The 17,871-nt window shown below is 36.6% G+C and overlaps 1 protein-coding gene and 1 non-coding gene across 3 annotated transcripts in view; both read right to left on the reverse strand.

Annotated features, from left to right (window-relative positions):
* The window catches only part of Xrcc4 (X-ray repair cross complementing 4), a 202,862-nt gene that overhangs the window by 37,189 nt on the left and 147,802 nt on the right, over nucleotides 1-17,871 (reverse strand). The window lies entirely within an intron of this gene.
* On the reverse strand, nucleotides 16,201-16,302 carry LOC143440505 (U6 spliceosomal RNA). The gene has a single exon (XR_013108159.1). It is a non-coding gene; the product is annotated as a U6 spliceosomal RNA (small nuclear RNA).

Genomic DNA, 17,871 nt, shown 5'->3' on the forward strand with positions numbered 1-17,871 from the left:
TAGCACCTAGGCCCAAGTGGGATGCCTCCATCAAATTCCACTCCCAACCCCTCACCCCAGGACTCAGGGAACTCTATCAAAGAGAAGGCTGGAGGACTGTAAGGGTCAAAAAGGACAGAAACAGAAGGAAACAAGGATTTCTGAACAGAGCAGGATAGATCCACATATGAATTCATAGAGACTATTGCAGCAAGTACAGAGCCTGCATGGGACTAGACCTGTGGAGGATCCAGTGTTGAGAGGGGACATGACCAAAGCCCATATCCCTAACTCAGAAGCCAACTCGAATTAAAAAGTACTCAGAAATGAATAATTAGATCTGTACTACAGAATTTCACTGGGTATAATAACTACACAGAAGGATAGGTAGTATTCTCAGCAGTGCGTTGCCAACACCAACACAGCACTAGTACTCAATGGCATTTTCAAAGGCTCTTTGCCTTATAATGCTTTTTAGGGGCGCATATATATATATGTGTGTGTGTGTGTGTGTGTGTGTGTGTGTGTATATGTATATGTATATGTATATATGTATATATATGTATATATGTATACATATATACACACATATATGTATATATATGTATACATATATATACACACATATATATGTATGTGTGTGTATATATATATATATATATATATATATATATATATATATATCACTTATAGATCCTTTACATATATATTATGGTTTCCAGGTTTGTGGTTTTTAAGGGACCTGTTTTTTTTTTTTTTCTGTGACTTTATGTGTTTCTTGAGCTTGGTCATTAGCTGTTTCTCTTCTTTTGTTTGTTTTGTCCTATTCTGGCTTCTTTGTTTTATTTTATCTAATATATTATTACTATTTTATCATTATCATCAAAATAATAATTTTTATTATCATTGAGTTGTCTGTTTGCATACTAATTAGAGAGAGAAAGAAAGGATCCTGTTTGGGGTGGATGGGGAAATAGGGTGATTTTTGGAGGAGCTGGGGGAGGAGAAAACATAATTAAAATATACTATTAAAAATCTATTTTCAATTAAAAAGTTAGAGTTGTTGAGATTTTTGTCACAAAAAGGACTGTAATTTCCTTTGGGAAGGAAGAAACAAACTGGTTAGGAATAAGAAAGCGAGCTTCAATTACTAGAGACACAGAGTCTCCAGTGTGGTGGCCTGGGAATGAATCCCTGGAAAGAAAAGCTGAGTCAGCAGGCCTACTCAAAGTTCCACAACCTCATTTACATTTTAACTCATAATTGTTAAATAAAATTACATTGGGCAAGAAACAGGCTTATAATAAATCTCCTTGTTATTCTTATTGTTTATGACAATTGTGAGTAATGCTGCCCAATTAACATATATTGACTTAAAAAGATCATGTTCTCCCGTTATATCTACGGTAAGATACAGAAAACTCTTTCTTTGTGAGCAGAAATCAAGAGTATGTTTCATCATCTAGTCCAGAAAATAAGTAACATAACAGAACACATATGATTTAATTGTGGGTTTATAAAAATGTTTAATATGCTAAAAGACCATGACCAAGTAAAAAAGGATGAAAAAAGAGGGCAAGGAAAGAGGGAAGGAGAAGAAAGAAGAGTGTCCCATGTGTGCAGTGCTTTGGGGTGCCAGCTAGCCTGCGGTGAGTGAAAAGTATTCTTTGTCACCTTGCAGAACTGCAAACTAACATCATCTTCAGAATGGAATTATAATATTGAAATAATTGTGGGAATACAATTAGCATTCAAAATGTCATTAAGATAAAATATTTACATTTCATTACCATAAGGCAAACAGTGAGAACATCAAAAGCATATTTAAATATTTGCTTTAAATTATATTTCAGTTTGTGGGGAAAGAATACCATAAAACAGTCTAAATTCTTTAGCAGAGAAACATTTAGTCAATCCTAATTTTCTGAGGACATTTAGTACAAGTTGTAATAATTTTAATGAGAAAGTGCTCTGGGCCAGTGTTTTATAAAATCCCACAAAACACTCCATTTAAAAATATTTTAAATTTAAACACATTTGGGAAGTATTGATTCAATAAAGCTAATATGCTAGTATATGTTTTGAATCCCAGGCTAGTTAGTTCTCTTTTGTTCAGAGTTTCCCAACAGGACTGAACAAGGGAAGATGGTACTCACAAGCCTCCACTCCACTACTTTTTCAATCAGTTCAGGGAGTAAACTCCAGATGAGATTCTATTCCATGAGAAATTATGGAAACTGCACTTCTCTTTATAAAGTTTGTGGTTGTGCTTAATCATTTTTTTTTTTTTTTGTACCTCACTCACAAAATGTCCATGAGTTTGGAACCTTTAAATCCATACAGAGAAATTGTGCATATGCTTATTTATCTAACTATTTTCTTAGCTCTCTACCTATCTGACACACTTTTTACGTAGAGACAATCATTTGCTCTTCTTGACACAGACTAAAGCCCTCAGTGTTCCCACACATCATCTTTCCTGTGACTCTTAACACATAGTGCCTCCCAGTCAGCTGTCACCAAGAAAACACACCTAAAAGAAACCATACCGACATGGGAAGTAAGTTTGTAAGTAATTCGATATGTATGAATTAAAAAATATACTGACTGGTTCATTTAGGATGTGTTTGTGTGTATTGTGTGGATGTGCGCCATGACAAATGGGTGAAAGGCAGAGGACTATCTGCAGGGTGAGTTTGACATTATGTCCCTCTATCCTGTGGGTTCTGAGGTCCGATCTTGGACTGCTAGGCTTAGCATCAAGCATCCTGACCCACTGTGCCATTTCACTGGCCCAGTACACATAGATTTTTTTTTTTTTTTTTTAAAGAATAGACTTGTTTGTCTAAGCCTAGAAAATGAATATCTCTTTGTGGCTCAAGGAAGGAGGAGGTCTAAGGGACAGCATTCTATCATGATAATCCAACAGCTGCCAGAGTTAATCCCTGTCCTATTCATCCATGCCACTCCAGTAATACATTTTATAGAAAAAGCATTGTTACTATTCTAGGGAAACATCTTTACATTGTTATTGTTGTTCTAGCCTTCCTAGTTCCAAGTTTAGAAAAATGTAAAAAGAGAAATAGCCAAGTTTCAGTGAGAAAAGAAGACACTAAAAAGTCTATAAATGGGCTGCTGAGATGGCTTCATTGGGAAAGGTACTCACATAAAGACTGATGACCTCACTTCTATCTCTGGAACCCACATGGTAAAAGGAATCAGTTCTTCAAAGTTAACTTCTGATGTCTGCATGTGTCTTTGGCACATGCATATGTGAAACATATTAATAACTGCCTTATATTTTACTGACATTTTTATTTTTTAATGTATCTCCTATTTGTTGTAGTAATTATTAAAAATGTGTCCATGTGTCATTCTGACTGTCTAGGCTGCGGCGTCTCTGCCTAGCTCAACCACGTGGCCTTTGTGTGCTGCAGCTAAAAACGGCCAGCTAGAGACACCAGCCTTGCCACCCACAAGACACCAGCATGGGAGATGGCTCTGCCAATCTTCCACGCTGTCTCTGCAAGGCTGGGCAGTGCCCGGATCATCCCGCCAACCACACAGGCTCTGTTTCTTAAGTCTTTACCTCACCAGTGAATCTCTCATATGCTAGTTTTGCTTTTAAGAATATCAGATATTTCCCCATCCAAAAGATATATAATGTATTGATTAATGTTTTACCTATTTAGTTGTTTAAAGAATTTCAAAGCTATCACCAGAGTTTACCTTATTTTCTATATTTGTTAAAGTTTTATTTATGGATCTGCGTATGCTCATGCTTACGTGACAGGCCAAAGTCTCCTGTTATCACTATGAGGAATGAAATCAGGCCAGGTGGAGAGGCCACTGCAACACTGAGGCTATGACAGTTTCATTGAGAGCAATCAGACCTTTCTTATTTTTTCAGAAACAGAATACAATGACAATTTCTAGGATCAATATAGTTGTAGTTGCCAGGACACAAAGACATTTGCAAACTATACAGGGCACACAGGATTAACATTTAAGACCAATTGTCCTGTCAGCCTTTCATGCTTCCTTGACTACTAAGAGATCATACAGAGAAACATAAAGCAGGCTGAATGCTTCAATGCCTGACGGAATGCCCCAGGAGCCAAGGATTTAATCTGAAAATCTCTGACATACACCTCCCAAGGCAGCTTGGCTAGGTCAACTCCATGGTTCCTTGCAATAGTTTTAAGGCTATACATTTCTGCTGCAAGAGTGGCACATTATATTGTGGAAAAAAGAATATATTTTATCTGCTAATATTATTATCATGAGTGGTAAATTGGTAGAACTTTAAAAATTTGTGAATATAAATATTTGAAAAAATAAAGATTCTATTTATTTAGATTAAGTATAATACTGAAGAAATTTTTGTACCAATTTACAGAACACTAGAGTTCTCTAAATTGATAAATTATAAGAAGTCTCAATGAAAAAAAATTCCATTTATGTAAGTAATAAAGTGAATTCATCTTTTTTTTGCTTATTTTTAGACATGAAACTGCCAGGTAGAGCCTTAATAAAATGATTTATAAAATATCAAAGTAATGTAATTGTTTTCCTTTTCAGACAATTTTTACAAAAAGTACATAATACAGTATATAAGCAGAGTATTTATGATATACTATTCCTAAAACACATACAATGTGAATAAAGCACATATTTTAAAATTTAAAAAGTTTTGATTGTGAGCCTAGCCTGTAACAGCTGAGCCATCAACAAATCAACAAATCAAATAATTCAATTAGAAGATAATGTACAGATATAAACAGAGAGTTCTTAACACAGGACTCATTAATGGCTAAGAAGTACTTAAAGAAATGTTCAACATCTTTAGTCATCAGGAAAGTGCAAATCAAGGAATGTGTCAGTTTCTCTGAAAATTGGGGAATGATTTACCTCAAAAGCTAGCTATACCACTCCTGAGCAGATCCAGAGGGTGCTCCTCTATAACCACAAGGACACTTGCTCAACTATGTTCCTCAAAGCTTTATTTCCAATAACCAGAAATGGAAAACAACCTAGATATCCCTCAACTTAAGAATGAAGAAAGAAAATGTGGTTCATGTACACAGTGGAATATAAGTTAGCTGTTAAAAACAATGACATCATGAGTTTTTAAGGCAAATGGATGGAACTTGAGAAGGTCATCCTGAGTGGGGTAACCCAGACCTAGGAAGACACTAATTGTATGTACTCACTTGTAAGTGGACATTATCCATAAAGTAAAGGATAACCATGCTACAATCCAGACCAAGAGAAGCTAAGTAACAAGGAGCGGTCGGGGGTGGGGGTGGGGATGCATGGATTTGCCAAGGAGAAAGAAGCTAGACATCAAGGGTAAATGGGGAATGAGAACTGCATGGGGTGGGGATGGGAACAAGAGGAATTAGGTTAGGCGAGGATGGACAGACAGACAACTGTGAGAAGACTGGAATGGGGATGATCATCCCTCTGATAAGCTAGATATCCGGGACAATGAAAACTCCCAGGACTCTATGAGGGTCACTCTAGCTACGACTCCCAGAAATGGAGGTTATGGAACCTGAACCATCCATCCATCTTGTGTAACCAGGTAAGACTTCATATAGGTTTGAACACCAACGTAGCCACACAATCTTCCACCTAAAATTTGTCCTGCTTATAAGATGTGGTGGAATAAAGGTGGCTCAGAAATTGTGGAATTGGCCAACCAATGACTAGACCAGCTCAACCCATGACATGAGAGGGAGCCCACCTCTGACACTACCTGGAGGTCCAGAGACTTAGGATAGAATCAACCACTACCAAAAAAAAAAAAATCAATAAAAGAATTCCTAATGCTATTCTATTATACTGATAGATTGGTGCTTGGGCAATTGTCATCAGAGAGGCTTCACCTAGCAATTGATCAAAACAGACGTAGAGACCCACTGCTAAATATTAGGTGACGCTTAGGGAATTCCAAAATGGAGGGAGAAGAGGAATTGCAGGAACCAGAGGGTTCAAAGATACTACAAGAAAATCCACAGACTCAACCAATGTTGGACTATAGTAGTTTTCAGAAACTGAACTGTCAACCAGGAAGCCTGCAAGGGACTCACCTAGGTCCTCCACCATATGTTACAGCTCTGTGGCTTGGTCTTCTTGTGGGACTCCTAACAGTGGGAGCATGAGTCATCTTTGACATCACTGCATGACTTTGGGACCCTTTCCTCCTACTGGGTTAACTAATCTAGATGTAATAGAGAAGGGGGTACCTAGTGTTATTCCAACTTGATATGCCAGGGCTATTTTATATCCATGTGAGTCCTGCTCTTTTCTGAAGAGAATGGGAGAAGGAATGGTTGGAGTTGGGGGAGAGGGGAGGTGCAGGGAAGGGACTGGAAAGAAAGGAGGAATGGGAAACTGTGGTTGGGATATTAAATAAATATATAAATAAATAAAACAACTACTTTATAAATAATTCTGTATAATGCACATGAAACTCAGGGTTTTTTTTTTTACATTTTCAGTTATAAAAATAGAATTAAAATGCTAGTTATAGAATCAAAATGTTAAGTTATACATTTAAAATATAAACAAAATGTTCAATCCAGTAGTTTTCTACTGAGATGTAAAGAGGCCCTCAGATTATTCTTGGAAGAAAAAGCTGAATAAATTGAAAGCTAACTTTTATTCAACCAGTTACATAAGTGAACTAGCAGAGCTATTGCCTGGGTGAGAATATACAAAGAGGACATATGATGACACTCTTAGATGTCTGTCTGCACTTCCTGTCTGTATAATTTATAACATAAGGAAAACTGTTCCAAATTCTAAAATGTTATATAAAGTGCCACATCGCAAAAATCAAACATCACCATTAATTTAATTTGTCCTTATTTTTTTCCTTCTAGTTGGAATTTGTAGAGTACAACACAGAGAACTGTGCTATCCTTTCATTTGTGTCTAAGGATCTTGGACTGTTTACTCTTTACCAAAATACTCTGGATAATGTGTCGGTACCATGGTAGCTCAGCAGGTAGAGTGTACATATGCAAAAAGTCCTAAGTTTCGCCTCCAGTACAATGCCATGAAGGTATGCACTTGTATTCCCAGTATTTAGGAGGCATAGGCGGGAGGACTGTTGAATACATTTTGTTCATCCTTGGCTAAACAGTGAGTCTGAGGCTTACAGATTCTAAGTCAAGAAACAAAATTTATATTTACATATATATACATGTACCTGTGTACATCAGCCAATGATACTGCACTGGACAAAATATCTCCTTTTCTTTCATGCCACCCCCAAAACGTTATGAATAAATCATATCAATCACACGCCAAGATCTTTCCACTCATCCTTTTCCAGTCTCTGTCTACCTAAGACTATATTGACTAGACCTGTGGGAACAGCTAAGCAATAACAGGAGAATGAGTAAAGTGTCGTGGAACATCTGGATCATTACTCCCTGGCATTATGCCCAGAAAGTATTCAGAATGTCACACTCTAGCAATGCCTAATCTAGAGCACCAAGGGTCAATGCACGTACTGCAGCAGTCCTTTACCACTGGTTACATCCCTTTACATCTGGTGACTGGATACTTTTAGCTGTCCAGTTTCTGTGATTGTTGCCATGGTACTGAATGTCATGGTTCTCCACTGCACACCATTCTCAAGTTTCTATCTTGTCTCAATCTTGTCATGTGCTTCTTGTTCACAGTCTGTGGTAATTTTTATGGGAGATTCTCTAGGGAAGCATACAGTTACAAAGATGTTCAACACTAAATCTTCCTGTGAAGCTTTTTTATAGATGGGGTTGTCACCTGCAATCTGTCACCTTTCACCTGAATATTCTTGAGTATATGGGTTAAAACAAATCATCTTCTTTAGGGTTCTTACCCTAAAAGTACAAGTTTCCCAAGAGAAAAAACATCTGAAACACGTGATTCACATATTTCAGACCTCCAGACGCACAACCATGTGGACCAGTTCCTTAAGGTAAACAGCGTGTATGTGCACATATGTACTTACGTGCACACCCACTTTGATGAATCTGTTTACCTAGAGAACCTGAACAGGGCACAGTTTCCTACTTCTTTTCTGCCTGAGGCTTTGGATTGGTGGTGAACTGGGATTTAGATCTCTAGCACCCAGATTCAGGGAGAGTGTTGGTGTTATCACAATAATGACTGACAATATTTTCACACCCAATCTAAAAAGTTAGTGTATAAAACATATTTTTTACATCAAAAATCCAAGACAATAAATTATTATACTAGATTTATTTTTGAAATCAATTAAAACAAGTTTTAAATGACCTTTAAATAGTGTTTTAAGATACAGAACACATATTAAATGTATCAACAACTTAAACGTGAATATCCAAACTTTAATCCAAACTGCAATATTTCTAATCACATAAAAATCATTTTAATGTCTAATATCAAATCACTGTATAACTTTCTTAAAATAACATTAACAAACGAAAATGGTAATTAAAAAAAGCTACATTTGCACATTTTGTTTTAGGTGTGGGTGGGGTAGAGAGGTGCATCCATGTTACAGTGTACTTGTAGAGGACTGAGAACACTTGTCAGGAATTGGTTCTAGGGATGGGGTTTCGGAGAGCAGGCTTGGTGACAAGCCCCTTTACTTCCTCAATCACTTCACTGTCCAGAGAAAACGCCATTTTGATCCAATAACTCTGCTATGTTTTATATCAACTTTTAAAATGCAGTTCAAAAATAAAACAATTATTAATAAAGTCATCTCATTTCCTTTAATAGAGGAACATAAAATTTAGTGATATGAATTAAGTCGAGTCAAAATAGATAGTAGGTAACAGAGGTTTTTTTTTGTTTTCTGTTTTTTGTTCTAAACCCATATTTATACTTGTATGTTAATTAAACCATGATTTGAATGAATAAAAACCTATTTCACTTTTGTTATTTGTGTCTATGTGTTGACATCTTTGTTACTGAAGAGCAAAGGCCAGTATTACTCAACTTTTCAGAACCATGTGGATAAAGCATTTAGATGACTAAAAATACCATCAAATGTCAATATCTGAACTTTTAATCTAGATTTCTAAAGCAGGAAAACTATTGTCAACTATCCTTCAGTATCTTAATCACTGCTTAGTTTATTGCAAACACCATGACAGAGGATGAAGTGACAGTATGCAGAGCTAAGTCTGATGGCCACAGCATGAGGGGAACACAACAGTGCTAAATAGTGACTGCATTTATTGCTATCACTATGTTGGTTATGACAAGTATAAAGCTTCTATGTTTTATAAAACGAATATTGTGGCCACGCGATGTGGAGCAAGTCTTTAATCCCAGCATTGAGAAGACAGATGAGGTTAGATCTTTGTGTTTGTTACCAGCCTGGTCTACAGAGCAAATACCTGGACAGCCAGGGCTGCACAGAAAAACCATGTCTTGAAAAACAAAACAAAACAAAACAAAACAAAACAAAACAAAACAAAACAAAACAAAACAAAACAAACAAAACAAAACAAAACACCAAAGCAAGCAAGAAATAAAGTAAAATGTATGTCTTGGACCATCACGACAAAAGCCACTAGCAAAGGGAGACCACTGTTAGTGTCTTTGGTTATAAAAAGAAGATGGCAAGCTATCAGACAGAAAAAACTTGAAGCCAGGAAAGTGAGTAGGCAAGCCTAATAGGAAGCTTCATTCAGAAATTTTCAGACACAAAGTTGATAAGAAAGGAAACTGAAATTCATGCAGACAGACCAATTCCTAGTCTATTGGTCCCAAGAGAGTCACTTCGGTTTTGTCCAGAGAGTCATCAAATTATTCCATCTCCCATACCTCACCAGCTACAGATATTATCTTACAGGAATTAAGTACTAAATGGTCTCGCTTTCCTGAATGAACACATGCCAAAGGGCATGGATATCTCAGACTAATGTCAAGTGAATTTTGGAAACTGAATAACAGGCTCCTATGAAACATCATGTTTTCAGTTTTGAAAGTTAGTTGCCACATTGCAGGAGGGTGGAGTAACAGAGGAGGGAGTCACAGACCATGCCTCCGCCCCTATGAATAAACCCAGCGGAAATACCGATGAGAACAGGAAAAAAAAATACTACTTAGGATTATAAGAACAGCTTTCTGATTGTGAGCCTGGATTTCAACTGAATTTATTACTTTTAATTTATCAAGGCTATTGTAATGAAACCACCAACCCCCTTTGATTCATATTAATTTGTTGCACAATACTGCACCACAGCCATTTAAATTTTTTGGCTGGGTATTTTACAAAACTACGAACAAATCAGAATTGTTCTGGAAAGAGGCTTACTTTTAATTCCTTTGTTTATACAACATAGCAAGTCAAAGCTCGCCATGAAAACAGTATAATGACCCATCCTTATTTTCATAAAAGCCATGATTTACTCATTTGCCCTGCCTATTCTTCCCTGGCATAGTTGTGCTAGAGCCTACCTGTGCATTTCTGAATTTTAATTTACAAAAAAGTATTTGGTTTTAGAGTCTAGTTATCAAATGTACCATTTATAAATCCAACACCATTTTTACACATCAAAGATTCGTTTGATTGATTTCAAGGGCTAATGATCAATAAGGACACGGCCAGGCTGCCGCACCTGCGCAGTGGTAGACGGGACTCTATGTGTGAGACTTGTACAAGTTCATGCCAATCAAAATCCCTGCATAGGGGTATGAAGTTCATTTCTGCTGTTGCCGACTGATGGCGTCTGTGGTGAGAAAGTCAGTTTTTTCTTCAGTGTTGCAGCCTCTGAAGGCTGCTTCTGCTTCATAGATGGCCCGACCCCCATGTACATAAAGGCACCCCTACCTAGACTTAATGGATCTAGCAGAAACTAGCACATGAAGTTAGGAAGGAAAAGAATTGAAGAGAATAGAGGAAAGGATAGGCAAAGGCTCTATGGTAGATTTGATTAAAACGTATTTGGATAGAAAACATTTTAGGTTAAGAAATTACATGTGACTCTCCTACATGTGATGTCTGGAGGGTCAAGTTAGGTAAACTAAATTGTAATACTTTCAGGACCTGTGTTCTCTACAGATACAAGATTGAAGGGCTTCTACCTCAGTATGCTACATTATTAAGATTCTCAGTGGAGAATGGGAATATACTTTGTTCCCTGAATTAGGACAAAACTATGATAAAGCTTGTTACATATCTTTTAACAGGCATTATTGATTCACCTTTTTAGCACAACAATTAAATATGAAATGAATAAATGATCCACAAAATTCCTCTTCTCAAAGCTTGTTCATGAATACAATCCTCAATGATTAACTGCATCACTCTGTCTTAAAAGTCCCCATGTGTTTGTTTGAATTGCTTGTACTTCTTATTTTCCTGTTTTGAACCATAGCACCTCACTATTTCTTCTGGCTCTCCAAATCCAATTGGATACCAATTTTCATATCTCAATATTAATCTAAAAAAGAATCATGGGAAAGATCTGACTTACACTGGGGTGGGGAGAAGGATGAGATGATTTAAGATTCTGAATTACAGGACAGACCGAGTGCTTCATGAATTCATTAATGTCTGTGATGGAGGGTGGGTCCATGGAACATGTATCTCATGTCTTCCTTTCTGATGGCAACGTGCAGGCAAACATGAGTCAATTTAGTTCACATTCAAATTACAAACCTGAGTACATTTACATGTTTAATGAATCAATAAAATAAAGTACCTTAGGAAATAGAAATCAAATCAATCAGAAAACAGACTCACACATCAGTCTTCACAGAAAACAGAGTCACACATTAAAATGTATTTACACACAGTTTATTGCTCTAATTTTTGATGATTTTTCTAAAGAGACAAATTCCGGAGAATGACAGTACAAATCATTAAAAAATTAAAAAATTATTAAGGATGCTCCAAATAGATAATACAGAGATGGAAAAAGGGAGAATGATGACAACCCATTATACACATTGGGAAGAGAAAAGAAAAAGCAGAGAAAACTCAAAATCCTAGGTCTACCTTCAATATAGTAAAAGAATGCTTGCTTATCAGATCTTGGTTATTAGTGTGTGAAACTAATTTTCAATGTTCTCTACAGTTTACAATATTCAGTTGCAAAAATTTTCTAACTCCAGCAAGTTATAAACCCATAATTTAGATATGGCAAATTATAAACTGGGAAGTTAAGTCAGTTACTGTTCTGCTAAAAGAGGCAGAGTCTATGATGGAAAGAGACATTGCATGTATAGTGGTTTTTTTTTCTTTCTTTTTTAAAAAATGTATCAACTACAAGGAAAATAAAAAAAAAAAAAAGCCACAGAACACTTGTGGTAGATGTAATGGTCTCTGAGGCCAGTAGATAGAAGGGAGGTTGAGGGAGTTTCTGAAGAACGTGGTGCTTGTCCTACAGTTTGGCCCCTACATGGGCCAGTGTGACACAGATCTGGAAAAGCAAGAGGAAGTCTCAAGCAGAAATGATCAGCAGCCATTGGAGAAACTTGCTGCAGTCCAGTGCGATAGATGATGATCATTTAAAAATGGTGCATAAAGACACTAGAAGGAGATGCCAAATCAAATGCCCAAAGTTATACCGATGTATGAAACTTGTGAATGAAATTTACAGAGAATTAAAGATTGAAGAACAGCAACATGGCTTATTGAATAAGGGTGTTTCTGTCCAGGCCTGGTAGCCTGGAATTGATCTCCAGGACCTACATGGTGAGCAGAAAAAACTGCGTCTCTCAAGTTGGCCTCTGAACTGTTTGTTGTATACTGTGGCATGTGCCCCCCTCACCTACAAAGATACAATTAATGACTTTAAGTAATCAAAAGGATAACTATCCTCTCCAAAAGTAAAAAAAAAAAAAAAAAAAAAAAAAGACTTTAAGTAAAAAAAAGTGAATATATTCAGCAAACAGTTGGAATAATTAGTTGCCACTGTATGTGGGGACAATCTTCTAAGTTCAAGATGTCAGAAATGTCCCTTTTTAAAGTTAAAATGCCAATGCCAACTTTTAAAGAAAACACAAGGAAATGAGGTTAAATACAGATGTGCACTTTCTGCTAATGGCCTGCCACTTTGCAATTTCCAAAGTAGAGTTAGGCAAAGCCAAGCTTATGAAAGGCTCTGTGTATTACCTAAGGCATTTGAACTTTATCTTGAAAACCAGAGGACTCATTAAGAGGTTTGAAACTAACATTTTAGAGTACTAGTTGAGTCTGCAACATAGGAAATCTGGGAAGAGCCGGGAGGTGATAGCGCAAGCCTTTAATCCCAGCACTTGGGAGGCAGAGGCAGGCGGATTTCTGAGTTCGAGGCCAGCCTGGTCTACAGAGTGAGTTCCAGGACAGCCAAGGCTATAGAGAGAAACCCTGTCTAGAAAAACCAAAAAAAAAAAAAAAAAAAAAAAGAAGAAAAAAAAAAGTAAATCTGGGAAGGATCTATATAAGGACTTAACACAAAACAGTGATGAGCATAGAAAGACACAGGTTTGGAAGAATTCAAACAAGGTACAAGGTTGATATGTGACACAATTTAATTTTGAAGTCAGCTTTCCTTCCTTGCTTGGTATTTTAGATTTACCTCAGTATTTTGATTTCTTCTGTCTTCTGTATTTATGTATTTATGTACTTATTTATTTATTTATTTATTTATTCATTTTGAGCCAGGATTTTCCTACATAGCCCAGGCTGTCTTTAAAATTTATATATAAAAAATTAAAATTTATACATGTTCATCTCTGACCAAATTTAGAGATATCTTTTTAAGGAGAAAATTGTATAATGTATCAGGTGCCTGGATGATTCTGTACAAACATGAAAAGTTATATAGTTCAGGTAAGTAATGTATTAAGATAAGCTCTAAGAAGAAAAAACACACTACATGGTGACAGAATGCTGAATAAGGCCCCAACCTGTGCTGTGGTAAGCGAATGTTCTATCTAATTTACAACTACTCAAAAGAGAGACATACTACAATGGCCTGATTGATGATGCTCTTCAGAACTCCTGCCAGAAATCTGTATTTCCAATGTGGGCAGTGAAAGTGACCAGGATCATTACAGGTCTGCTTTATGAACGCATTGGTGTCTTATAAGAAAGCTGGAAGCTCTAGACTTCTTTTCACTTTTCTGCTTTCAACCACGTCAGCTTTAGCACTGATCTCTCTTACCAAGAGTCTTAGGGTAACCACTGCTGTGCTGAAACACCATGACTAAAGAAAGTTGAGAGGGAAGGGCTCATAAGTCCTAAGGCTGTTCAGCATCTAAGGAAGCCAAAGCAGGACCTGGGGGCAAGTCCTCATGTGGAGGACATGGAGAAGTGCTGCTTACTGGTTTGCTCCACATAGCTACTCAACCTGCTTACTTAAAGAACCCAGGGCATTTAGCCTAGGAATGGCACTACCCACAATGGACTGGGCTCTCCCCCAATAGATCGATCACTAATTAATAAAATGCCCTAAGGCTTGCCTACAGAACAATTTTATGGCGGTATTTCCTTAGTTGAGATTCCTTCCTTACTTATGTCTTGTTGATATAAAACCAGCCAGCATAGCAGGTGACTGTGTAGGAGGAAGGCCCCCATTTAATAATCAATCTTAGACTGTATCTTGATCATGAAATTCACAGACAAAGAACTGAGAGAAATAAATAACTTTAACATATATATTAAACACTGTGGGGCAGTGGGCTGTGAGAGGCCCTGGTCTTTTAATGCTGGAGACCCTCAGGAGTTTGCCCCGAGAATACCAGAGGTATAGCTTCATCCATTTTCTGCCATGACAATAAATATCTTAAGACCTATATCATAAGACCACGTACTATCTCTCTTCTTTGGGACCCACCATGGGGAACCATGGAGAAGGTCTTCAACTACAGAGCGACAGTCTAATCTCCTGCTAATGCACTCTCTAGGCTCCAGCCATAGAGACCCAGCCAAGTGAGCCGAGGCAACTAAGAATATCATCCAGATGGAGCTCATCCTTCCCCCTTCCCCCTTCCGCTGCAAGTTGATCTAGCTGGTGCACCCTCCACTCCGGCCTTTCCACAGCTTCTTAGCAATGCCTGAGAACCCAAGGGCCTGAGACCCGTTGATTCCAGGCTGCCTCTTGGCCCAGGAATCCCCAACTCAAGAGCTCTGGCTCCTATGGGAGCCCAGACTGTGTTCCCTCCACCCACTGAACAGAGTTCCATGGCTTCCCACAGCCCTATGTTCTGGGGCCCCAGCCCCTTGGGTCAGCCCCCATGGGACCCACAACTCAACCCACAGGATCCACTCCGACGCCACAGCCCAACAACAGACTATATTGCATTTTAGTATAGCACCATGAGTGGACTAAGACTGATACCATCACATGTGTAGTAAAGGAACAGAAAATACTATCTTACTCTGCTCACACCTCACAAGTTCTATGCCTAACAATAACTCACTTAACAAGTTTTCCAGATCATTTACACTGTTGTTAAACTGCATAGTTAGATGAAGCAGAGTAGGCAGGTTTCCTCTGGTTAACTACAAAATTTTCTCTTATTCAATTGAGTAACAGCCAGACAACAGTAAATCAAATGGAAAGTGAAGTCATTAGGTGGGGCGAGGTGATGTCAAACCTCGTGTTTTTCTCTTAACCTTTTAGTTAGAAGCTTGATGCCAATTTGCCCAACTGGCACAAGACAAGATCATAAAAGAGCATTTGTTAAACAGCTCTCTGGATAATAAATCAATTCCAATTGCCAGCTTTAAAAAAAAAAGCTAAAATATGCTCTATTTTCTATTAAGTTTAAATGCTATTTTCATAAGAACACTGAAAATATTTTCTTTTAAAGTTTCTATGCCTTAAAATTTCTTGCAATTATATGAGCAAAGAAAATTGCTAAATTATCACATATAGAAAGAAGTTTCATGCTTCCTACTGTCCTTCCCTATCTCTTCTTAATAGTCTTGGCTTGAGTCTATTTTGTCAGATATTATAATAGTTCTACCTGATTTCTTCTTGGTTCTATTTGCTTGGAATGTCTTTCTCAATTCTTTAACCCTATGGTGATTTTGTCCTTACTGGTAAAGTGTGGTTTTGTTTGGTTGTTGCTGATGCACTGAAAAAATGGATCCTGTATTACAATCTAATTTGTTATTCTATCTTTTTATTTGGAACAGAGATTACAGGGTTTATCCATTCCTGTTACTTTCTTGTTGTGGTGTGTTTCATTCCACTTTTGATTACTTCCTCTGTGATTACTTATTCCTGGTGTGAAAATGTAGAATAGTTCATGAATTTGTATGTCATCCATGATGTGGGCCATAATCTCCTTTTTATCATTCCAATTTTTAAAATGTGCTGCAAAAGTGAGCACTCTTGGAGAGATTTCTAATTTCCTTTAGGAAAGATCTTGTCTACCAAATTCCTTTCAGCAACAGATGATGTATCAGTCTTTGGCTGTAAGGAGACAAGAATATTCTGTATCTCTGTCTTTCTGTAAATTCACAGTCTCTAACACACACACACACACACGTGTGTGTGTGTGTATATATATATATATACACACACACATATATATACATATATATATATATATATATATATATATATATATACACTTCTGAATGTATGAAGTCCTGAATACACACACACACACACACACACACACACACACTCCATTCTTCCTGGTTTCCTACTACTGTATTTTTTTTGCTTCACTGCCGATCAGTAGTTTCTCTCTACCCAATGTTTGATTTGGAGAAATTTTTCTAAAGCATTGTTTATTCTGATATTCTTTTTTTTATATTTATAAAAGAATTTTAAATAAATAATATTATCAAATATCTCTTATTATTTCATTCCATCTGCTCTGGAAGATTTATCAATAATTCATGCAACATGACTTGGGCTTTGGTGCTCTAATTCCATGTCTTTTCTTCTGGGTAGCTTCACTCTTAATTATGGCAACAGACTCAGTATAAGTCTGCACTTAATAACTACTGTCTCTCTAAATGAGGTCGAACAATAGATAATCCATAAAATTTTCATTGGAGGATGATTTCTCTTTCCTTGCTGCTTAGCCTTTTCCTGGGATGAGTACCTTACAATAATTCTCTAATATGGTTATAGAGTGGGGAGAGACATGGATTCTATTGATCATCTGAAGGACACATCATTTCCCTCTGTGTCCAGTTAGCTCGATTTTGACACATGGTTACACCTCCATAACAATGAAACTGAGAAAGGTAGTCGATTGTATAAAGGCTGGATTACATAGCAGCACATTTAAAAACATAAAAAAAAAATGAAATATAGCTTCAAGATTGGCAGCCACGGAATCTGCTAAAACATCCAGATGCATCAGGGTTACAATGAGGATCAATTATGAAAAGAAATGCTAGGAGTCCATACACTTACAAGCATGTACATTGTTATTTATAATGCCTTTAGAAACACATTCATCTTCGAAGCCAGACTCAGCTCAATATGCTTGGGATTCCAAGCTCATCACATCTCCTTATTCCACAGTTCTCCAAAGAGAATTCAAGCTCTGTTTTCAGGACGTCATACATTCAGAAGTATGCATAGCATTTGATATATCCATATATATATATAATTATATATTATATATAGTTGTATTTTATATAAATATATAATATTATTATTTTATATTATATAGTATATATAATATATTACACAATTACAAAAATATGTTATTATATATTTATATATAATTTAGTTACATAAATTTAAAAGCCAGTTTGTTAATAAATATTTTGTAGACATATATGACTATTATCTGTTTATGGCCTATGGCACATTAAATAATGAAAGTGTATTTTAATATTGAAAAATATTGAATAAATATTATTTTATTGAAAGTAAGAATTTTCAATATCAAATAATAAAGCGTAAGAAGGGGTTATTTCTCCTGATAAATACA

The sequence above is a fragment of the Arvicanthis niloticus genome, chromosome 29, assembly GCF_011762505.2.
Source record: "Arvicanthis niloticus isolate mArvNil1 chromosome 29, mArvNil1.pat.X, whole genome shotgun sequence".
Lineage (NCBI taxonomy): Eukaryota > Metazoa > Chordata > Mammalia > Rodentia > Muridae > Arvicanthis > Arvicanthis niloticus.